Source organism: Spodoptera frugiperda, chromosome 8 (genome assembly GCF_023101765.2).
Source record: "Spodoptera frugiperda isolate SF20-4 chromosome 8, AGI-APGP_CSIRO_Sfru_2.0, whole genome shotgun sequence".
Taxonomy (NCBI): domain Eukaryota; kingdom Metazoa; phylum Arthropoda; class Insecta; order Lepidoptera; family Noctuidae; genus Spodoptera; species Spodoptera frugiperda.
In genome coordinates, this window is record NC_064219.1 from 1693603 (window position 1) to 1715612 (window position 22010).

Sequence of the window (22010 nt, forward strand, 5' to 3'; positions counted from 1 at the left end):
ACAAATCTTCTAGTTTATTTTGATGTATAACACTTGCAAGATAAATTAAACAAAACTGTAGTATTTACGACATAATTGTTGGAACTCACAAAAACACTTCAAAAACGAGTCAACTAACTTTAAAAATTTATATTTTGTTTGTCAAAGCATATTACAACGCCATGTCTTATTTTTTCGTCGAACAATTTATTCAGCTGTATAGATAATCAGTCAAAACTCACCAAACTAGACCGTATTTTAAACTAGAGGGAGTTAAACAGAACTCGTCACTTTGGATACTATAGTATCCATGGACGCTAGAGTGAATAATGATATGTCATAGTCAATGTAACGACTGTTGGTCGGAAAATCCCCGCAAATACTGGTTTGCAGGCAAAGTTTGCAAACAGCTATCGCTTTTAAATTGTACCATTCATAATCAAGTCTCCTGATTTCCCTATAGTACCACGTCAAGTTTGATTGAGCCGGTAAACGCTTGATCTAGCTAATGTGATTACTTTCAGAGAGACATTAGGCAATTTGAGATCTAAATGCGTTTTGAATAAGGCTCGTTTTTGAATGATTTTTGAGTTTAAGGGTAAAGAAGTTATAGAAGTGTTTTGTTTTTTGGTTCATTGGTTGGGAATTAATTTTATTTCAAAGAAAAATATCCTACTAAGAAAGTTATTGTACTGGATAAAATATCTCTTTAACCGAAATATGAATTTATAAACTCGTTATGAATGGGTCCTACAGACATTTTCCCAAACCTGAAACCTAAGAAAAATGCCCATCAACCAAATTTACCGTGAGTCCCTATAAATCACGAGAAATATTTGCTAAAATATGTCAAGCATGAAAAATGACAAAAAATAACTTCTCGGTGATAAAAATGCGTTGTAAAAAAAAACCTTATGCCTGTGAAAAATAGGAACACAATGGAGCCTAAATTTAACCTAAAAAAGAGTTCCCTAAATGCCGTCCGAGTTTTGGGACCCTCGATTTAGTTAAATGGAGTGAAAAATATCAATTGACCAGTGTTCGTATAAGTTGACGGGCCGGGTCACATCCCTGCTTAGCTCACAAAAGTTTGGAACACGGGTTGCGTTTTTGTCCGTAGTCATTAGTGGTCTGCAGACAATATTATTAGTAACGTCCTGTCACATCTTACTCCTCACACAGATATAATTTTACTCTAGTATAGGGGACAGAATTCTCTAGAATGTTTTAAACATTTTGTTGGGAAACAAAATATGGTATCTATATTCTCATTTGTCTACACAATGTATTCATAGTTTCATATCACATCACACATCAATAGACCGTGAGAGTCTGCTACTAGACTTTGGGCCTGAAGTTCGTGAGAGTCTAGTATTGGTCTATGAGCTTCATCTACAATAGGTGGCTTTGCCATAACACCCATGCTTGGCTGGATGAGAGATGGAGATCGCGGTTTAAAAGGTTCAGTTTTCTTAGAAACTTCTGCTGCCCGGTCTCTGTAAAATGCGTGTTTTCTTAAAACTTTAACATTTGTTTAGCAAATCAATATGCTCTCGCGTTATAAAGCATTGTGGTAGCTTATTATCATCCTTATTTTTATTAGATAGGTTGAGAGCTGAACTGTCACATCTTAATTTATCGAAACCAAACTTTGTGTATCAAGTTTCAATCAGCAGAATTATTAACTTTTCTTTGACGGTAATAACGCCGTTAACTTCATGTGATTTTTTAAATAATAGCTCAATAATACTCGCAGGAAGAGCAGAGATGGTGACAATTTGTATTCAATTCTGTCGTCACTATACGACACTCATGGACGATATTCATATTCACAGTTTATCACACGGAATTATGATACAAACGCAACTTGATTAGCTTGGCGGCTGATTTCGGATTTGTATTGAATACCACGCAATGACATTATCTGTGTCATTAACTATGGTAATACAGTTATTCGTTGCTATTACAATGTTTTGTTAGCTTAAAATTGTCCATGTAATTTTTAGTGTTCGGTATATATTATTGGAATTAGTTGGTTTGTTGTTTTAGTTTTGTGGGTTGCAGTAATAAGGTCATTGCTTATTAGAAGCACTTGGACGAGTATCACCTCGCCTTGATTGGTTAGTTTTCTTTATATGAACTTCTAAGCATACACGCTCAACTAAAGATCGCCTCGCTCACCGAGTTGACCACGGGTGCACGACGGGTGGCCCACTCGTTGACAACTCGCTGCACGCACGTGTGAACCACGTGTGGACGGTGCGCTGCCTGCAAATGAATCACGTAAACCCAGAACATAAAACAAACGGATATTGTAAAAGTCAACTAAAGAAACAAACGTATCACAAAAACCGGGAAACAGTGTCCTCTGATAAATTGAGATTGTCGAAAACTAGCCAACCTCATATAGTCCAAAGATAAAAGTACTTAAAGGTTCCTTAAGGACACGTGTTCTATGTTTTCATGTGTTTTAAAATACCAGGAGAAATTATGTAATTAGTACAGAAATTATTCGTTTATTACTACGGTACATGTTCCCATTTCAAACCTGGATTAGCATTACCTTCAAAGAGGTTAATCGAACAATAATTTTCTAAGCGACACAAGAAAGATTTTAAGTAAGTAAATATCGAGGGTTTTCTCGGTAACAAATAATAAATCTATAATGGAAACTTCCCTCAAAAGTACTTTTAACCTGAATCTGACATTGATAGATGTTATACATAATATACTTACCTACTTAATGTATATAAATGTTCTATATACTATAGATGATTTCAAACTACATTATTCGGTTGCTAACCAAAAATAAGCCTTATATAATAACCATGAAGGTTTAATATAATATCGTAGGTATATTATTACTTAATGAGGATATTTATCGTATCGAGTTCCCAAATGTTTTTCGGTTGGATTGTCTGCTTACATATAAAATGTGACACCAACGTCTCGGTTATTACTTGTATACTTTCAGTACAAAGAACTTCAGTCACGGCACTATTCTTTGAAATTGTAAAAATAAAATCTCTCTCTGATAAACTGAAAGCCCATCCGCATTGAGTAAGCGTGATGATTAATGCTTAAACCTTGTCCGTACGAGAAGAGACTTTTGGTCAGCAGTGGCCACTTACAGGTTGGGAATGGATGAAACTATGTTATCAATTAGCTGCTGGTCGCTACGCAACGTGTCATGGGTATGATTTTGGCACAGATCTTCATGTGATCCCCAAATTTTTCTGGCGGGGCTGGGTGTGATTGTGTATGTGAATTTGTATGTAGGTATATTTGTACCACACCCCTAGCGCAGAAGGACAGATAAAAACAAAATCAACACAAATCTATTATTCCTTAACCTACCTGACAAGTGACAATCAATTTTCAACTGCATACTAAACCACATAAGGCACAAACTAGAACAGCTGCACAAACGATACCATTGATACTTTGAAGAAAGCCTTCAGCAGTATAGTTGGTATATTAACAGGCTGATTCAGCGTACTTTGCACGCGTCCTTGCGTTCACAGGCACGTATGTTCGAACGAGGAATACATTAAACGTACGTATAATATTCCTACTCGCTTCGGTGATATTTTTTTTGTGAATAAGTTCCTCGTTGCCATGGAGAAACGTGATACGTTTTGTGTTAGCCTTTCAAGGTGTTTTAAAGAATGATGTGGATGTTTGGCCTTGATTGTAAATGTGTATGAAATTGGATAGAATGGGGTAAATGGCAATTTTTTAATTTAATGTCCGTCTTTTAGGTTAATGTTTCAACATTAGAAGTGTATTTTTTATTATTATTAATTTATGATCTAATGGAAAAAATACTTTCGAAGATATATTAATTTGGAATATCGCGTGGCGTCACTTATAGGTAAGTTTTATTTGTTACCCCAAAAAAATAAGTATATTGGGATCTTTTGCTCAAGAGTAATTTAACCAATTTCAACTACGAGTACATAGAATAACGTGATATTAGGATATAAATATTAAAATCAGTCATTAGCCCAATCTACGCATTTCCAAAACCTATAAAACTAATACAATTTCATAGCTATCGGTGTAACAGTTTGAACATAATTTTTCGCTAACTGTTTTACAATAATCGCCGTGCCAGATAAGGCGGTGGCGCCATTAGATCCGTCTCTCATTTGAATTTGCCAGTAGTCACGGTCGAACCCAACTTGTAACATTATAGTAAATTAATTCCTTCCGCTGGAAAGAAAATGAGTTGGATGTAGGGTTGGCAGAGGTGATCATTCAGTTTTAGAGGTTTTAAGTGTGGAAGAGCCATGCTTCAGCACGAATGGGCCGACTCGGTAGTAGTGATACTACGGCCTCACAGAAAACCGACGTGATACTTACTTGCGTTTTGTTTTGTTGTGTGAGTGAAGGTTACTGGAGGCCCAATTACTCCCCTTATTTTGCCAATCCCCTGTATAGGGATTATTAGGAAAAGAGTTGTTGGGGATTCCCCATACCCTTATTAATGTCGAACAAATACAACTCTTAAATTCCTAACCCCCAAATGGAAACCCGCACATGTAAAGCCTCTGGTGTTTCGGAGGTCCATGGGCGGCGGCGATTGCTTACCATCTGGTGATACGTCTGCTCGTTTATCAGCTTAAACCATAAAATGATGGTAAGCGACCACCAGAGGCGTGACAAGTGCGTTTAAGCCATTTGCGGGTGGAAAAATAAGGGTTGTTGGGGAATCGGAAATGGGAAGATTGGGAAGGGGGGTAATAGGGCCTCGTATGTTTTATCTGACATAGAATAAATAGTACGGTGGCAGACTAAATACATACTTAGCACTACTTTATCCTATTTGTAAAGCTCAAATAATTTTCTACAATTTATTTTATAGTTATGGATCAGGCTAACCCTATCGAGTGTCGAAGAATCTCTCGAAGCTGTGGCTCCGAGCGATAAATTATCGGGCTTGTACTTACCGATGCTTGCAACCAACATCGTTACCTTGCCCGCATACTGTACCAAATTTATTATAGCTCATTAGATTGATTATTTTTCGGAATTGTTGGTTTTGAACCATTTTACTGATGTTTATCAGCATTGGACATAAATTGAATTATTAATATACTAGAAATAATATGACTAGAAATAAGTAATACACATTTCTTATGTTAAACGCTTTTAATGTTTATGGTCATCAAGAATAAGGTGTGTACCAGAAACAAGATCGATCTGTCATCAAGAAGGGGAGACAATTACTAAATACTAACAGGTCAAGCTAAATAAAAGCGGCCAATAAAAATATGTGTACGATAATAGCAGTGTATCCGTCAATGTGAAGGAATGAAATAATTGAAATGATGATAAAACGAAAGAGGTGTGTAAGAATCATAGCAATAAGCGTTCCATTGTCTCTGCCAACCCCCATGGGAGACAGGCGTGATGCTATGTATGTATGTATATAATTATGTAGGAGTACAAATATGTTAAGAATCTGTGACTACAAATAGCGTAGCAGCTTATCACTTAAAACAGCAATGAATAATATTGAAGAGAATGTTCCAATATTTACTGGACTTCCACTGAACCAATCATCATCCAATATCATTCCAAGTACATCTAAAAATAAATTTATACATAATAAAATAGTTTTTTCAATATTCCAATCTATCACGTTATTTAATAACAAAAATAAATCCAACCTTTTACGAACAGAAGGCAAACTTGACTCGTTTTAGCAAACAAAATTAGTTTTTTCGGTACAAAAATCTTTTCAATTACCAACCGGTCGGGACGGTAGCCCTATCAGAACTGGTTGAAGAAATATTTCACGAACAGTTTTGCTCGGCGGACGATAAATTATCGAACTTGTATTAACTGAGTCAGCGTGGCATGGGCAGCTACCGGGCATATACCGGGCATATACCGGGCAGCTACCGGGCATATACTGGGTTACCGGGTACTTCGCCCCGTTATGTCACAGTTGTATGAAGCTTTGCAAAGAAAAATGAACTTTCTGTTAAGTGTTTTAGATTATTGATTGTTGAAAATTGAAAATTGGAAATTGCACTACAAATTACTCTTGATATTCCACCTGAGGATTGTCACATCGTCGTAGTATCTTCAGTCCAGTTTTTACTGGTCAACTCAGATGTGTTTAAAATATTATTAAGTATGTGTTTAATTTATTTTGTTATAATGTCGTATATCAAGACATATTAGCCTCAATCCTGTAGCCTTAGTATGAGTTTGCTTTACGTTTAAAGTAATCGAAACGAGAGAGTGTTTAGCGCTCTGATTGGTCAGCTCGAATAAATCAACCAATAAGAACGCCGAACGCGTTCTTGTTTGGATTACTTTACATAGATTACTCGTATGGTTTTTGTGATCAGGTACATCATGATAAGAACTCATTACAAGTGTTGCAAATATTGTCCAAAAATATTTAGATTGAACTGTTCCGCGAACCGTTTTAGCGATTTCTTAATAAAATACACACTTAATACAAACCGAGTAGAAATCATTGGCAACTTCCCTAGTTGGGAAAAGGCCAAGAGAAAGAAAAATTGAGGAAAATTGTATGATAAGTGTTGCGGCGGTTCGGTGCCCACGTAGCGATTTTATAAAATAATGATTCGATCAAATAAAGTGTTTGGTCGACGGTCTGTAAATGTTTTTAGGGTTCAGTAAACAAAAGGATCCACGAAACGAGGTATTATTTAAAGAGAATTAATGAGACCTTTATTATTGTTTATTTTTTTATCCGCTTTCGTGGTTTTGGGTTCATGTTTAATTCACCTTTTGGGATTTAATTTGTACGTAGGCACATACAAGCTGGTACATTGGTTGATTTCTTGTGAACATCGTGTAACTCTGTCAACGAATGGTGAGTCAAAGGGTGTAGAATCTATCCCATCTTTACCTGTATCCATAGATATTGGAGGACGTCTATAAAGATAGATCGAGTGGTCGCAAGTGCGACTGCCGGACAAGGGGTCTCGAATTTCATTTCCCGGCCGGGCAAAGTAAAGCTGGATTGCTTTCAGTTTTTCAAAAATTTGTCAGTAGTAGCACGGAGTCTGGAATTGTGCCCAGTATATGGCAATAGGCTCATCACCTATTACATGGGACTTATAACACAAATGGTGAAAAGTTGGTGTACATTGTTGTAATGTGCACCTCTGCCTATCCCTTCGGGGATAAAAGGCGTAACATTGCATTTACAAACGCACTATTTATTTTTTGTTTTCAACCATTTTAAAAGAACTATAAATTCCCAATCCTTCAGCCATAATTAGTTTAACACACACATAACGTCACGCCTTTTATCCCCGAAGGGGTAGGCAGAGGTGCACATTACGACACGTAATGCCGCTATACAATGTACACCCACTTTAATTAGTTTAAAATCCTCAAAAATATACAACTACTTACATTTATTAAAAGCTTTCATATTTCGCACATTTAGACGTATTATGCAAACTGGCTAACCATTCTAAAACAGCCGCCATCTTGGAACGAGTACGTTATCACGAACAGCTTTAGAATAGCATATTATATAAACTGCCCTACAGGGGAATCTTCTTAGCTTGGTAGAGCATCAGATTTCCTACTCGCTTTTATAGTTTTTATTATATTTTAATTTAGTGTAGTTGCGGAGCTATTACTGTCTTGTTTACAGATGATGGACAGAGTGAGTCGGTTAGTTGCAGTATAGGCTTTTTTAGGATTGATTAGTATTTTGTGGTTGGTATGTAAGGGTTATAGGGAAGTTAGAGGTGATAGATATCTTATTGCAAATTAGATTGTGGCCGCTTCTCATGCAAGAGCGCCCCAATGGCTTCAAAACTTACAAACGACAAATACCAATGTGCCTTTTTCCCTACATACTTTCTAAGATTATTTAGACGCTGCTGACAAACGGTGAAGGAAAATATCGAGAAGAAACCTGGACTTATAATTTCTAATTATAAGTTTGACATCGCCAACCCGCATTGAGCAAGCGTGATGATTAATTTTCAAACCTTCTCCGTGTGAGAAGAAGCCTTTGGCTAGCAGTGGCCACTTTTAGGCTCATGATGTGATGATGTGTGATACTATTTGTTCTAAAATCTACACAAATAGTATATCTATCATACAAATTTGAACACATTGTAAAAAAATACATACATATTTCAAAACATCAAAATATAATGCTCTCTAAAACTGAATGTTACATTAGTATTATATGCACTTTTGTGTAATCCTTACGGGATTCAAAGCCGTGGTATTATATTGAACCATATTATTTAACAAATAACTATAAAAGCCCTGTATCTATGCATATCTAAAATAAAATACAATGAATATAATCCCTGGTCGTTAGCGAAGCGGTGTACCGCGCATGTTTCCTAAATTTTCAACACGTGCAACTACAAACTGCTTTCCGATTGGCTAGGAAAAACTAGCCTTAACGAGCCTAGGGCTCGCACAGTAATGTTAATTTAATATTTTATTGATGACATTGCTGTTGCTGTTTCTTTAGACATTTGTTAGTGTGACTACTAAGTCAAATGTTTTCAGGTCAACCCTTGATTACCGTAATAGTTGGTTTTGTGATTTGTTTTTTTTTATTGTCACTAACAATTTGAAACTATGTCAGATTTATAAAGGCTAGAAGACGGCTTGCTTGCTATAAAGAAATGTTGCGATAATTGACTCTGACTGCACGGTTGGTGCGATGGCTGGGCAACTGGCTGCCGCGCAACGGGTAGCGGGTTCGATTCCCGCACGGAGCAACTCTTTGTGTGATCCACAAATTGTTGTTTCGGGTCTGGGTGTCATGTGTATGTGAACTTGTATGTTTGTAAACGCACCCACGACACAGGAGAAAATCCTAGTGTGGGGCAACGTTTCTTTTTAAAAAAATAAAAAAAAAAAGACCTTTTTAAAAGTATGCTATATCATGCAAGTTATACATACGTAGGTATTTACTTACATAAACTTATACTTTAATGTGAAGGTAAACAAATAAATGCACAGTGCATTACTTCAACAGCCTATAAGGGGCCACTGTTGACCAAAGACGCTTCTCGCACGGAAAAGACGCTTGCTCGATATGGGTTGGCGATTTCAAACTTAATTAGAAATTATGAGCCCAAGTTTCCTTACTATGTTTTGCTTCACCGTTCGTTAGTGGTGTATACATAATCTTAGAAAGTACATAATTCTAACTCGGAAAATCTCACATTAGTACTTGCCGTTGGTAGGCATTGAACTTGCACGCTCATGCATGAGAAGCAGGCATCTTATAACTTCGGGCCACCACGATATCTCCACTTATTACCTTGAAAATTAAAACGTTTTGAACCATTTTAAAATCAATCCACAATTTTAATCTCTCCGTACAACCCTGAAACCAATCCCCACCTATACATAGATTGTAACTGCAGTATAGAAATGATATTGTACCGAATTCACATTGAAATGAAACGAAATGATACCATTTTGGTTGAATACATTTGTGGTAATTTAATTCAATGAATTGAAAGGTTCACAGTTGTGTTGTAAAACTAATGAATAAAATTAAATTGTATTTGTTTTTGTGATAAGGTTTTGTTTGAAATGTTTTTTATATTGTTTTTTTCGGGGTCAATAATTTTGTGTTTTAAGTGTGGGAGAGCCATGCTTTAGCACGAATGGGCCGGCTCGACTGGAGTGATGCCATGGCCTCACAGAAAATCAGCGTGAAACAACGTTTGCGATGTGTTTCGTTGTGTGTGGTAACCGGAAGCCCAATTACCCTTTCCAATCTTCATAATCCCCAATTCCCCAACAACCATTAAATTCATAACCCCCAAAAGACCGGCCACAAACTTGTAACACCTTTGGTTTTCGGGTGTCCATGGGCGGCGGCGATTGCTTACCATCAAGCGATCCGTCTGCTTGTTTACCGCCTCATACCATAAAAAACTGACTCCCATTTCCATTACAAAGTGCAATGTTATTTTGTTGTAAGTACAACTTAATACATTAAGTTTCGATTTACTAACGACAAAAATGTTTTTTTGAAAGGACGGCTCCAATATATTCAATTCGAAATTGAAACCTACCACGAAACTGGTAGATAAACGTCAGATACATTTTATCGAGATAGGCTTTCGTTCCAGGAAGCTTTAGACATCTCTTGAATCGTTAACGAACATAACAGCTGCGTCACATACGAAAATCCTCCCAAATTAGTTCACAGTCCCAATTCCTGGTACCCCATCCATATCATTTCCCCTACGACTACACAATCATTAGTAAAACTCACCATTCTCACAACTACCATACATAATAGAGACGGACGGACACCACATAAAAGGAGGAGTAACGATTAAATGTCGATGTCAATAACCAATTTCAATCCAAAATCGTTAATATAAGGTTTATTTTTGACATTAACTCTATAGTTTCTGTTTAAAATTAAGATCAATCCAATGATTTTGGATTAAGATCGGTTATTAAAATTGTCAGAAGCAAACATTATGAATACGAAACTATGTATGTATATTTGTTTCTCAATTAAGTCAAAACGGCTCAAGGAATTGGAGTGAAATTTGTAATAAGGATAGATTAAGGTGTGGAAAAACACATAGACATTTATCCTACGAGAACGCAAGCGAAACCACTGACAGAAACTAGTTAAGTTACTATTTAAACGTCATCTATCTTCCCCTCCATCCAGTAATTACTTACAAGCACCGTTCGACGTAACAGCAATGTTCATCATACATTGCTTGCTTCGTTTAAATGAATATCTGAATAGCTGTTTACGTAAGACCGATGTGTGTAAGAAACACTTCTATTTCCATTGTCGGGGGAGCACAACGAAGGGACATTTTTCACTTGTACCAGTTTCTAGTTTGAGAGTAGCGGCGATGCTTCTTGCTCGTTGGGCTGAGGTGTAAGCTGAAGCGATTAAAACCTGTGTACCTATTTTTATGAGTGTGAATGTTTTAGTGTTGTTTTAGAGATGATATTCAGTAATGAAACTTTTGAGTATCTTTTATGTGTTAAAATCATCCAATTACTTTTTCCGCCATGGGTGAGGCGAGAGCGAGTGTCAGTGTCTTGCTTTTCGAGCCAGAGCCCCGATAAACCTGCTCGGTAGTATGTAGTAGGATAAAACACTAATATTTTGAGTTTAATGTGTGTTTGCGTGTACCTAAGTTTATGCTAGGGATGTAGTTTAACTAAAGACTAAAATATTGATTTGATTTTTATTATTTCAGTGTGTTATCCAATTAAACTAACTACTACAAGTTGTTGAGTTGACTGATAAAATATTAGGTACCTACCATTACTTATTTTAGTTCTTATAACTCCAAAAATTGCTTAAATTTTGAAATCTTAATTTTTAAATATCCGCTCTAAACACAACACAATTACATGACTATCACAACAACTCCCATCCATTACCAATTACATTACAACCCGCTCTCGCTCCCACCTTGCACCACAACTGAGGTAACAAATAACACGTCTGCGTGTCGCAGCGACGTTTCCAATTTAGTCGCTTTGTGTATGTGTCCCGTCAAGTCACATGTGCAACTGACTTGCCCGTATGTTTTTCTTCTTGCATATTTAGAAAGTGTCCTGTGTGTCCTCGGCTTTATATTACAAGGATATTATATATTGTCGTTTTTAGAATCTTTTGATCGATGATGCTTGATATGAGTAATTAATTATCATAGTTATAATTTTACTTCCTACTTTGATAATGGATTTCGTATTGGCCGGAATATCGGTTAAACTTGTCAATTTGATAAGACAGAAGGATTCACACTGTGTAAGTTAGGTTATCAGAGGTCCAACCTTCTTTGAATTTTCTGGTACGGTAGGCTCCGCGACGTTGCCACGTCTGCCCATACTGCTCGTAACGAAGAACCTCTCTGTGACTCGAAACTAGTAGAGCTTTTCTTCATGAATTTAAGTGGGTAAACTTTGTATTTTTTTGTTTTTTTAATATGTCTCACGATAGTTATTATAAAAAAAAAAAAACATGAAGATAATGATCAGAATCCGTAGTTCACTAACCATCAAACGACCCGTCAACTGATTTACCTCACAACCCATACAAAAATTACAAACAAGATGTACACAATACAAAATGTCTGTCTTTATGCCAAAAACATAACAACTGAATATTACCTAATAAAACACGGTGATGTAACAGAAAATGTCTTATGTATGCTTGTTTATCATCACGGAGTTGCCAGGAGCACTAAACAAGATGAGAGCCGGACCATCTGCAGCTAACAATATACGTTAGTTTCTTGCTAGTACTGAATATGCAACGCTTATGTTTTTATTCAATTCTGGAGTTGAATTAAAGTGTTTGAGGGGGTGTGAGCAGTTTTGGTTCTTAGAATAAGAATTGGTAAAGGTTTTGATACAGTGTGGCTCTGGCTAGGTTATGGTAGGTATCCAGGTGTAATCAACTAATTATCTATGTTGTGTTATAGAGACTTAATTCGCAAAATATGTGTTATAAAATAGTTTTATTTTAAAGAGAGTTCGTTTGAGAATATCGAACTGCCGAAAAGCCATACACTCGGTGACAATGTAATATCATATGAAAGGCAAGGCAAGGTATAGACACACACTTATTAAAGGTTAATTTAGTTTTTAATGTGACACACACACTAAGATTTTCTCCTGTGTCACGTACGCATGGCGCCCAGACCCGAAATAACAATTTGTGGATCACACAAAGAGTTGTTCCGCGCGAGAATCGAACCCGCTACCAGTAGTTGCCCAGCCACCGCACCAACTGTGGAGTCAATTAATACTTTTAACCATGCGGTTAATACTTACATTTCAGATTTCATTACGGGCGAGCAAAGCAAAGCTAATAGAAACCATTTCACGAGAGATACTCCACAGAAAAACTTGAAAAAAGCGTAATAGGACCACAGACTCCGTTTACCCCATGTTCTAGTTAAATAAACAAGGCCATGTGCTAATTAGTATCATAGTTTCTTTATTCATGTTATGGGAACCACGCGAGGTTCCCTCTGCATTGCAGGTAACCGGGTATTTTACGCATTTTAATGTCAGTTTCTCGTATAATAAGAGCCAATTTTCTCAAGTTTTACGAGACACAAGGGATGAAATAATTTGAAATAGACTGCGGTCTTAAGAACGGGTTTTTTGGTTTGACAAAGGTGGCGAAGTTTTTTTTTCATTGTGTGATGAATTAGTTTGTTGAAGTTTTCGTTCTTCTTTTTTCTTGCGTTCTTTTAGGGTAGGTACTAAGTTTGAAGTAGATTAGGTTAGTGCTTGCCTTTTACTTTGAATAACATTCATGATTCGATTATCCGCGTTTTTTTTTTTACTTGTTTTCTGTCGTACGTAAATCTATCATTTCTTTTGAAACTTTGCACTCCACTAGGATTTCTTCCGTATTGTATGTAGGTGCATTTACAAAACATACAATTTCATCACATGACACCTAAACCCGAAACAACAATTTCTGGTTCACTATTGTTCTCGCTCCGGGCGGGAATCAATGCCGCTACACGCACACTGCCACCGCGTCAACCTTACGATCATCATGTATTTACTTTTATCATTTACTTACAGCTGCCATTATATTTAAAATATGATAAAAAAGTTATCCGTTATAATGCCAAACCACTACAAGTATACTAAACATTTTCCAACAAACAACAGCTATAGAAAATTTTAAGCCAAACACGTCGCACGTCAGCGATCGTATCAAAACTCATTCTAGTTCAATCGGTCGTCAAATCTCAGTGTGACATCAACTTCAGCGCATTATACTGGGGCCACACACCTGTGACACTTCCAACCAATAATCAGACTGACTGACAAATCCCTCACGTAAATATGACAAGCTCTCAAAAAGCAGTAAAGTCGTCGATAGTTCGCACATGTTTCACTATGTCCAGTCCAAAGTTTACGGCGTAGTGCAAGAGTTTATCGCTTCTCGCGTACTACGACTGTTGTAAAACTCACTTTGTATTCGTATTCTTCGTTGCGCATTCAATTTGAAGGCGGAATTGTGACCAGCACGTGTGACTGTTATTCTGAATGGCGTTTAATTTATGTGCTATGATCGGGCAATGGAATTGAAAAGGTTTTTACTTTGTTATATGATTGAAATTGAATGTTCTTCGAGTTGTACTTTTAATGAACTTTATTGATGTGAATAGAAGATTGATTTTTCAATGATTCTTAGAAATATAGACTAGTTTATTCTATTTATTTGGTTTACTATATGTGTTATTTTGGAATAGAAAAACCGGGTAATAAAACCGTCCAATCAAGAGTATCGTTTACTACGGAATAGTTCGCTACAAACACTAGTTTAGGAAGCGACTGCTGTCTGTTGCAACTGCAATTCAAACAAATCTAGTTAAAACCCTGTTCCCGATCCCAGTAGCAAAGGGGTGAAATAGTAGCGAGTTATATTGTGTAGCAAATGTAATTATAACAACCATTAATACTAGAAGAATTATGTAACTACAATTTGTCAGACTCAAAGATACATAGTTTTTCAATCTCACGATCTGTTTCATTTGCATTGTATACTCAAAAACATTTCAAAGACTTATTATAAATGCATGACGTCAAATATGACGCAATAAAAAGAAACAAAATAATGAACGTGTGCTATTAAAAAAACAATCTCAATCACAGGCACACACGATAACATTGTGATGCGCGTGGAACTGTGGACGGCATCCCAATTTCCGGAATCGGTAGCAAAACTCGGTATTTTCCGGTATCGGTAGGTACCAAAACTCGGTATTTTCCGGTATCGTTATTTCGTACCGATGCAAATTAAGGACGATTGGACCGGAGCCCTGTTTATTGTGATTAGTTAATGCTTCCAGTGCTGTGGTTTGCGTGAATACATCATTTTAGTTTCTGTGATGTTGTAAAATCTATTGTTCGTCTTGATTGAATTTGTTAGTGTTTCGCATCCTAATCCAATTTGGGGAGCAGGTTTCGTGAATTGAGGGAGAGAGAAGCGGATTGTTGGATATTATGTAACGGTTAGGCACAAAAGTTGTTAATCGTTTTGTTTTATAATTACTTGGGTTTAGATGGATACCTAATGTTGTAAAGGAGAGTTTGTTTTGTCAGTCAGTTTTTGGATTGAGTTTTTGACGATCTAGTATTAATTTGACGTTACTAATATTAGTAGTATAAGGGAGCCAGGTTTACAGTTATAGATGCCATAGTGGCCTGGACATTAAAGTGTGGGAGAGCCATGCTTTGGCACGAATGGGCCGGTTCGACAGGAGTGATACCACGGCCTCACAGAAAACCGACGTGAAATAACACTTGCGTTGTCTGAGTGAGGTTATCGGAGGCCCAATTACCTCCCTTCTCAATATTCCCGATCCCCGATTCCCCAACAATCCTTAAATTTCTAACCTGGGGGGTTAACGCACTTGTAACGCCTTTGGTGTTTCGGGTGTCCCAGGGCGGCAGCGATTTCTTACCATCAGGTGATCTGTCTGCTCGTTTTTACATCAGCAGTTGCTCTTTCAACGATTTGACCTACAGTACAACCATTTAATTGAAAATTGTCATTACAATATTAGCATAATTGAAGCAGAACAATGAATTGATCAACTCGTCATAAGAGGTCTGTGAATATTATTTGGTTGACCTAAATATATCGGTAGGTCGCTAAGCTATTGACATACGGATTAAGAGATCGTCTAGATTGGACCTAAGCGATTTCACTGATATATATACATACATATATTCCATTGAATTGGACGAATGTTTAATGCCAATTTCGCTTGTAATTGAATTCTATGTCGAGAGTCTTATAAGGATTAATTGGTAATATATAGGTACTCTGTTATATTAATATCTTACGCAGTATTATTTATACTTGTTGTCTATCTAGACGCCATGGCGGCGCAACCAGTTGCCGCTACCAACCAAATGTATACAGCTCGTTACTGACCTGGTGTCCGCTTGGTTGCGCAACCAATGTTAATCTTCGTTAGTTAAGATTTTATTCGCTAACAAAGTAATCAGTGTTGGTCCCTTAACTCAAATTAAAACAAAATATATACGCATAATATGTGTACGTATGTATGTTTGTAGTACATACACCTACACAGAGTAAATCCAGCTCGTACCCGCTAAACAAAATCGGAAAGTTGTCGATGTTTCGGCTTGTCAACGACACGGGGAGATCGGTGCGACTAGGGGGTAAAATCGGTACGACTCGGGGGTGGAATCGGAACAAGTCTGGGTAATTAAATTTCACGTTGTACACGTAGTGTCACAGGCAGTCTGATTAAATATTTTTAATCCGATTGTTTGAAAGTTGTGGGACGTGTTTCTAGTGCGATTGGCTTTGGGATTTCAGATTGAACCTTTGTTAGGTTAGGATAACGAAGTCAACTGAAATGTTTTTATATGTACGTATGTACACTCGTTTTTTGAAATAAATATAATTTTGTTTCAGCTTTTTCTGTGAAAAGGTTCGGAAAGTTTGCTTTTTCAGTGTTTTTAGGCACCTATGTATCGTTTAGCAGAATTTAGGTTTAATTTTCAGTTAGGCTTGCTTGTAGCTAGTTAGTCAGCGTTATTTGGCTAAAACCAGTTTTAATTCTATTAACTTTTTATACTTCAACCATTTTTTGCTGGTCATGTTAATATTAATTATGCTACTTGCTGACAAACACCAGTCTCCATGACGCTGTTACTGAACATTTTGTAATAAAATAACTCAATAATATTTAGTCTGATCCCCAAAACTCGAACCCCGAAGTCAGTACTTCCACAAACAATCAACTAACCCAAAGAAACAGTCAAAACAAAAGTAATAAATTCTCTTTTTGTGCCAGCAAAGTAACTATTTGTCCTCTTCGCCACCATACTTCAGTAACAAGTAAATACTTAATGCCCCCAGCGATCCGAAACTCAAAGTAATGAATCTCGTCTCACCAGAAATGAACCAATATTCCTGACTAACGAACCGAAAACGTACAATTTCTGAACATTTCCAACCATTTTGCAGATGGTGACGATTTTTAACTGATTACATGGCAATTTCACCCTTATTGCTTAGGGGTTAGTCTTATTATTAATTTTCGTGTTAGAAGAATAGGTTTTTCTGTTTCGTCCGATTTTCTTGGAGGGATATTAATCGGCAATTTTTGTTGGGAAATGTAAAGGTTAGGTTAGGATGTAGCGGTTCAAGGGCGAATGTCATTTCTACGTGATTTATGTTGGTAATTATTTTTTGTATCTGATAGGCTGCGGGCGAGAGGTTCACAGTTAGTCAGAAAAAAAGGATTTTCTCGAAAATGGTTAGGGAAATTTTGCGGTAGCACTGTTGGGAGGTTTTCATTGGAATAATTTTGTGATTCATATAAATTTTATGTTTGTTTATATTATAACTTTCGTGGGACATATTAAATTAATTGTTATGTTTTTCGGCTTACTCACGTTACTATTTGACGAAGAACTCGACTAGTTTCAAGCTATACTAGAGGCTCATATTCATTAGCAGCATTCCGCAACCCATGACGCGGTGACAGTTGCGCTGCTCAGCATTCAAATAGTTACATGAGTAAGTTGAAAAACATCTAAAATTACATCCCAATTATTTACCCACCATGACCTACTAAAATGTACTTTCACTTATATTATTTCAGTCTCCTTATAACTGAATAATAAATACCTATTTCAAAGCAAAGTACACGTCGACAGCATAAGTATTTTACAAAGTCCTAGAGAGCTGCTAATTAGACACCTCAGTAAATGCCAGCCGTGATGTCGACAGGCTTATTACAAGGCACTGTTATTAAGGGTAAAAATATTATAACAAATGAATTAAATATTCACTGTTAAAGACTTTCTTTTTGTGTCTAAAATAGAAAATAATATAACATGTTGTAATTCTCTGAAAGATGTTATGAATTATGAATTCACTGGATGTGTGCTATGGATGCGTGCTAAGGATGTGCGCTATAGATGGTCGGGAGTTGTGTATCTATGTGCAGAGCAGAGTACCTACAGCAGCTACTTTGCGACAGCGCATCTTCATAGCACATCTTACTCGCACTGCTACATAGCTTAGTATCAGTGGAAAGTTATATGTACTTTCTACGCCTATTTAGATACTACCGTACTGACAAATATTGAAGAAAAACATCGTGAGGAAACCTGCACTTCTGCCTTATAAATTATAAGTCTGAAATCTCCTACTGTGCTGTGCTGAATAATGGTCAAACCGCGTGAGAAGAGGCCTTTGTTCAGCTGTGGCCACTTACGAGTGTAGGCTGTTGATGTTATCTTACAATCAGCCTTATTATTCACAAAGGCAACACAAGTATAAGATTAGTACCTTTTATAAAACCAAATTCTATTTATAGTCCTTAAATCTAATTACATTTACTCAATCATTTTAGTACATAGAAAATCTACTTGGAGCGATGACTCAGCGCAAAGTGACGGATTCTAGCCTACAGATAATACAGACCCATATCAGTCAGATATCATACAACTTAGGAATGAGCTTAACAGTAACTTATCTAGTTACCGAGTATTATTCTATCCGAACTTATAGTTTGTAGGTAATCTTATTTGATATTACACTTTTTGTCTTATTTTCTCTTCTACATATTGAGATATATAACCAGTTTATCTTGGTCTTGCTTTGTTTGATCTTTCTGTATATTTGAGGGTCAGTTTATATTGGTTTAGTATAGTTTAATATGAAGTATATGTATGAGTTGTAGGACTTTCAGTAGTAGGTCTTTTTGTCTATGAATATGTTTATTTGACGCCTTGCTAAAGACATTTTTATAAGTATTGTAATAATAACAAGGTTGATATTGGCATAACTAATATTTTTTACAGTTTCATGGAATTCATCATGTATTTTTTTCTTGGAAATTTTACGTATTCTCTTTGTCAGTCACATTTTCTTGGTATTTTTTAATTGTTCATGTTTATAATAAATGTGAATATTTCTTTAAAGAAGCTTATATGTATGCTGCTTTAGTTATTAGGAGGGATTTTATTTCATAACTTGCTTTGCAAGGGCATACGACCTAATGAAGGTCACAGGAAGCCATTGAAAGCAGGTCAATTATAACACCTACACGACAGCAATTCCATCCTCATCATATAGATGGTTGGCATGCCATAACTGTGGGTTTCTCTCGAAACTTTCTGCTTCACACAGCACAACTGTGGAATGAACTGTCGTCGTCGGTATTTCCGAAACAATACGACTTTCAAGAAAACAGCATAGTCCTTTTTTTATAAGTCGGCAACGTCCACGTGACTCCTCTGGTGTTGCGGATGGCCATGAAAGGCGCTGATCGCTTACAATCAGGTGATCCGTCTGCTCGTTTGACTTCTATTTCATAAAAAAAACAGGAATAACTTACTAATCAGGGGATGATTGAGGAAAGTCTTTGTTCAGAGAAGACGTCTTGTGACTGAAGATGGTGATAATGATGAACAGCCTTTCCACCTAGCTTTACAGGTATTTAAACACACAAACAAACTCTATCAATGAATAAAACAAACAATCCATTATCAGTTCGTAAAATAGACGTTTAAAATCCAATGTACAGACAAAACAATGTAATTTAATTTAGGTATTTCATTCAACGGTAACCTCGTAAACCAATACAAAATGAAATGACATTTTAAAACAATGGGGACATATTTATTTGTGTTTTAACACTGCTAATTGCATCATGAACACGCCATTTACTGGACCGACTCATCGCTTTTGTGTAGGGAAATAGATTTTGTGTTGTTACCGCGTTTTGTTTTGTCTGTGGTTATAACATTATGTTGTTTTTTTGTTTTTGGTAAGTGTTAGTGGTGCGCGTAATTGTGTTTTTTGATATGTTAGACTGGTTCTGTTATGAACTTAAAATCACGGTTTATTTACGTAAATGTATTGAGATAAGCTCTACTACTTTCGAGTCACAGAGGGACTCTTCCTAATGAGAAGTGTGCGCGAACGATAACGGTGCCTATTTACCAGAGATGTGCCATGCTACGTTGCTATGGATGCGTTTAATTTCCACCAATCATATTCATTGATATACATAGCTTAGCTCTGGTGGAAATGGACTCAACTAAACTATGTTTTCGTGCTATGGGTCGCTTCACTACTATCGGCCATTGTATACGCGAGGTTCACGTGACCTATTTCTTTTTTCGAAGCAAAAATTGTGTCAATATTTATTGTCTGTCTCAAAAATCAGAATAAAAAACTTCACACCTGAGGACAAATAAACAAGAAAAAAAATATAGAAACGAAATGCAACACAAAAATAAAATACAATTTCTAAAACATTTACGCTTCGATTCGAACAAACACACGTAGTTTCCATAAGTTTACTCGTAAAAAGTAAAACAGTTTTAAAAATTCAATATTGAATAAATAAAAATATATATGTATAAGACGAAGGGGCGAAGACGAGAACTATTTCTTTGGCAAAACGTGAAATATATTGAAATGCATGCATTTGTCACATGAGTTTCAAGAACGCGTGAGAACCAAGTAATGGTGCAAACAATTTCGTTTTTAAACTAGCTTCTGCACCCGACTTTGTACGCGCATTTATAAAAATCTTGGTTCTCTCGTTGCTTTAGAAATTTCGAGAATTCTTTTAATGTTCACCTACACTTCTCACAGATGCCGAATGTCAGCTTTCTACGGTCAGTAGTTTAACTGACAGTACTGTATCAGTTATTGCATTACAAACATACAATTTTACACATACACTCAGACACAAAATAACTATTTGTAGATCACACTAAGCGTTGTTATGTGCAAGAATCGAACCTGCTACACGTTGCGCAGCCTCCACATCGACCGTTCAGTCAAAATGTTCTTGATAGACGCAATGTTTTTTCACCATGTTTTATGAATATCGGATTAGCAGTTTAAGAGCTATAACAACAAGCCTAATAGACAGTAAAATGGACATTTGGATAGTTATTATCCCTTATATGCTATGGCTGGTTCAGTTACTTTTACTTGAAAATCCTATTAGCACTTTTTGCCAAAACCCAAAATTTCATATTTCGCCAGTCATGATCACATCACAAGATTAACAAACCAGTCATTATACATATACAGACACACACACATACATATAATATTATAGTATACCGTTCACAAACATAAATCAGATTAAATCATAACATTGCGTAGGCACGTAGCTATGTTATTTACATAGGAACTATGTACCAAGTTGATTTATATATTTTGAACATTATATTGAAACGCGTAAAGTTTAATTTCCTCTATTAAAATTTTAATATGTTTCGTTTATAATGTAATATTTGAACGTTGAGCTAAATAACGGATATAAATTATTTGAATATTAATAGCGTTTATTTGTTTCACTGTAGAATTCTAGTTTTGTGAATAAAACCTTTACAGAGAGAGATGTTCCCTAGAGGGGTAGGCAGGAGTACACAAAACAAATCATTTAGCCAATTATTCTATAACTCGCACTGTAAAATAAAAGAAGAGACAGATATTCGAGCGAAAAAAAGTGACTTTGAATAAGAATTAAAAGTAAACAACGTCATCGTCACGCCTTTTTTAACTGAAGGGGTAAGCAAATGTGCTCATTATGGCACTTAATGACAGAGATCCCTTGCCACTTGTGACCATCCAAAAGAAACAGTCAAAAGCAAATCAAAAGTTTTAAATGTTATTATGTAATTGATAAGTCTAATGAAACTATTGAACCCTAAGAAAACTACTTATTTTCATCCTTTTTTTAACATTAAAATCTTTCGTTATGTAGAAGGAGACAGAACCATTTATCAGCATATCTTCTGTAAAACGTGTTGATTGAAGGGTGGAAGTACACCCTTCAATGACCTGAAACAATAATTTTGGATTACACAATGAGTTGCTCCGTGCTGGAATCGAACTCGTTACACGCTGTACGATAGCCAGTTGCCCAGCCACCGCGTCAACCGGGCAGACAGCAATTAACTATTATGTATTATGTTGAAATAATACCTAAGTTATCAGAACTCTT

General features: G+C 36.3%; 1 protein-coding gene across 3 annotated transcripts in view; it reads left to right on the forward strand.

Moving 5' to 3' along the window:
- Positions 1-22010, forward strand: part of LOC118275583 (hemicentin-2) — a 305982-nt gene that overhangs the window by 75137 nt on the left and 208835 nt on the right. The gene's annotated exons all lie outside the window — the stretch shown is intronic.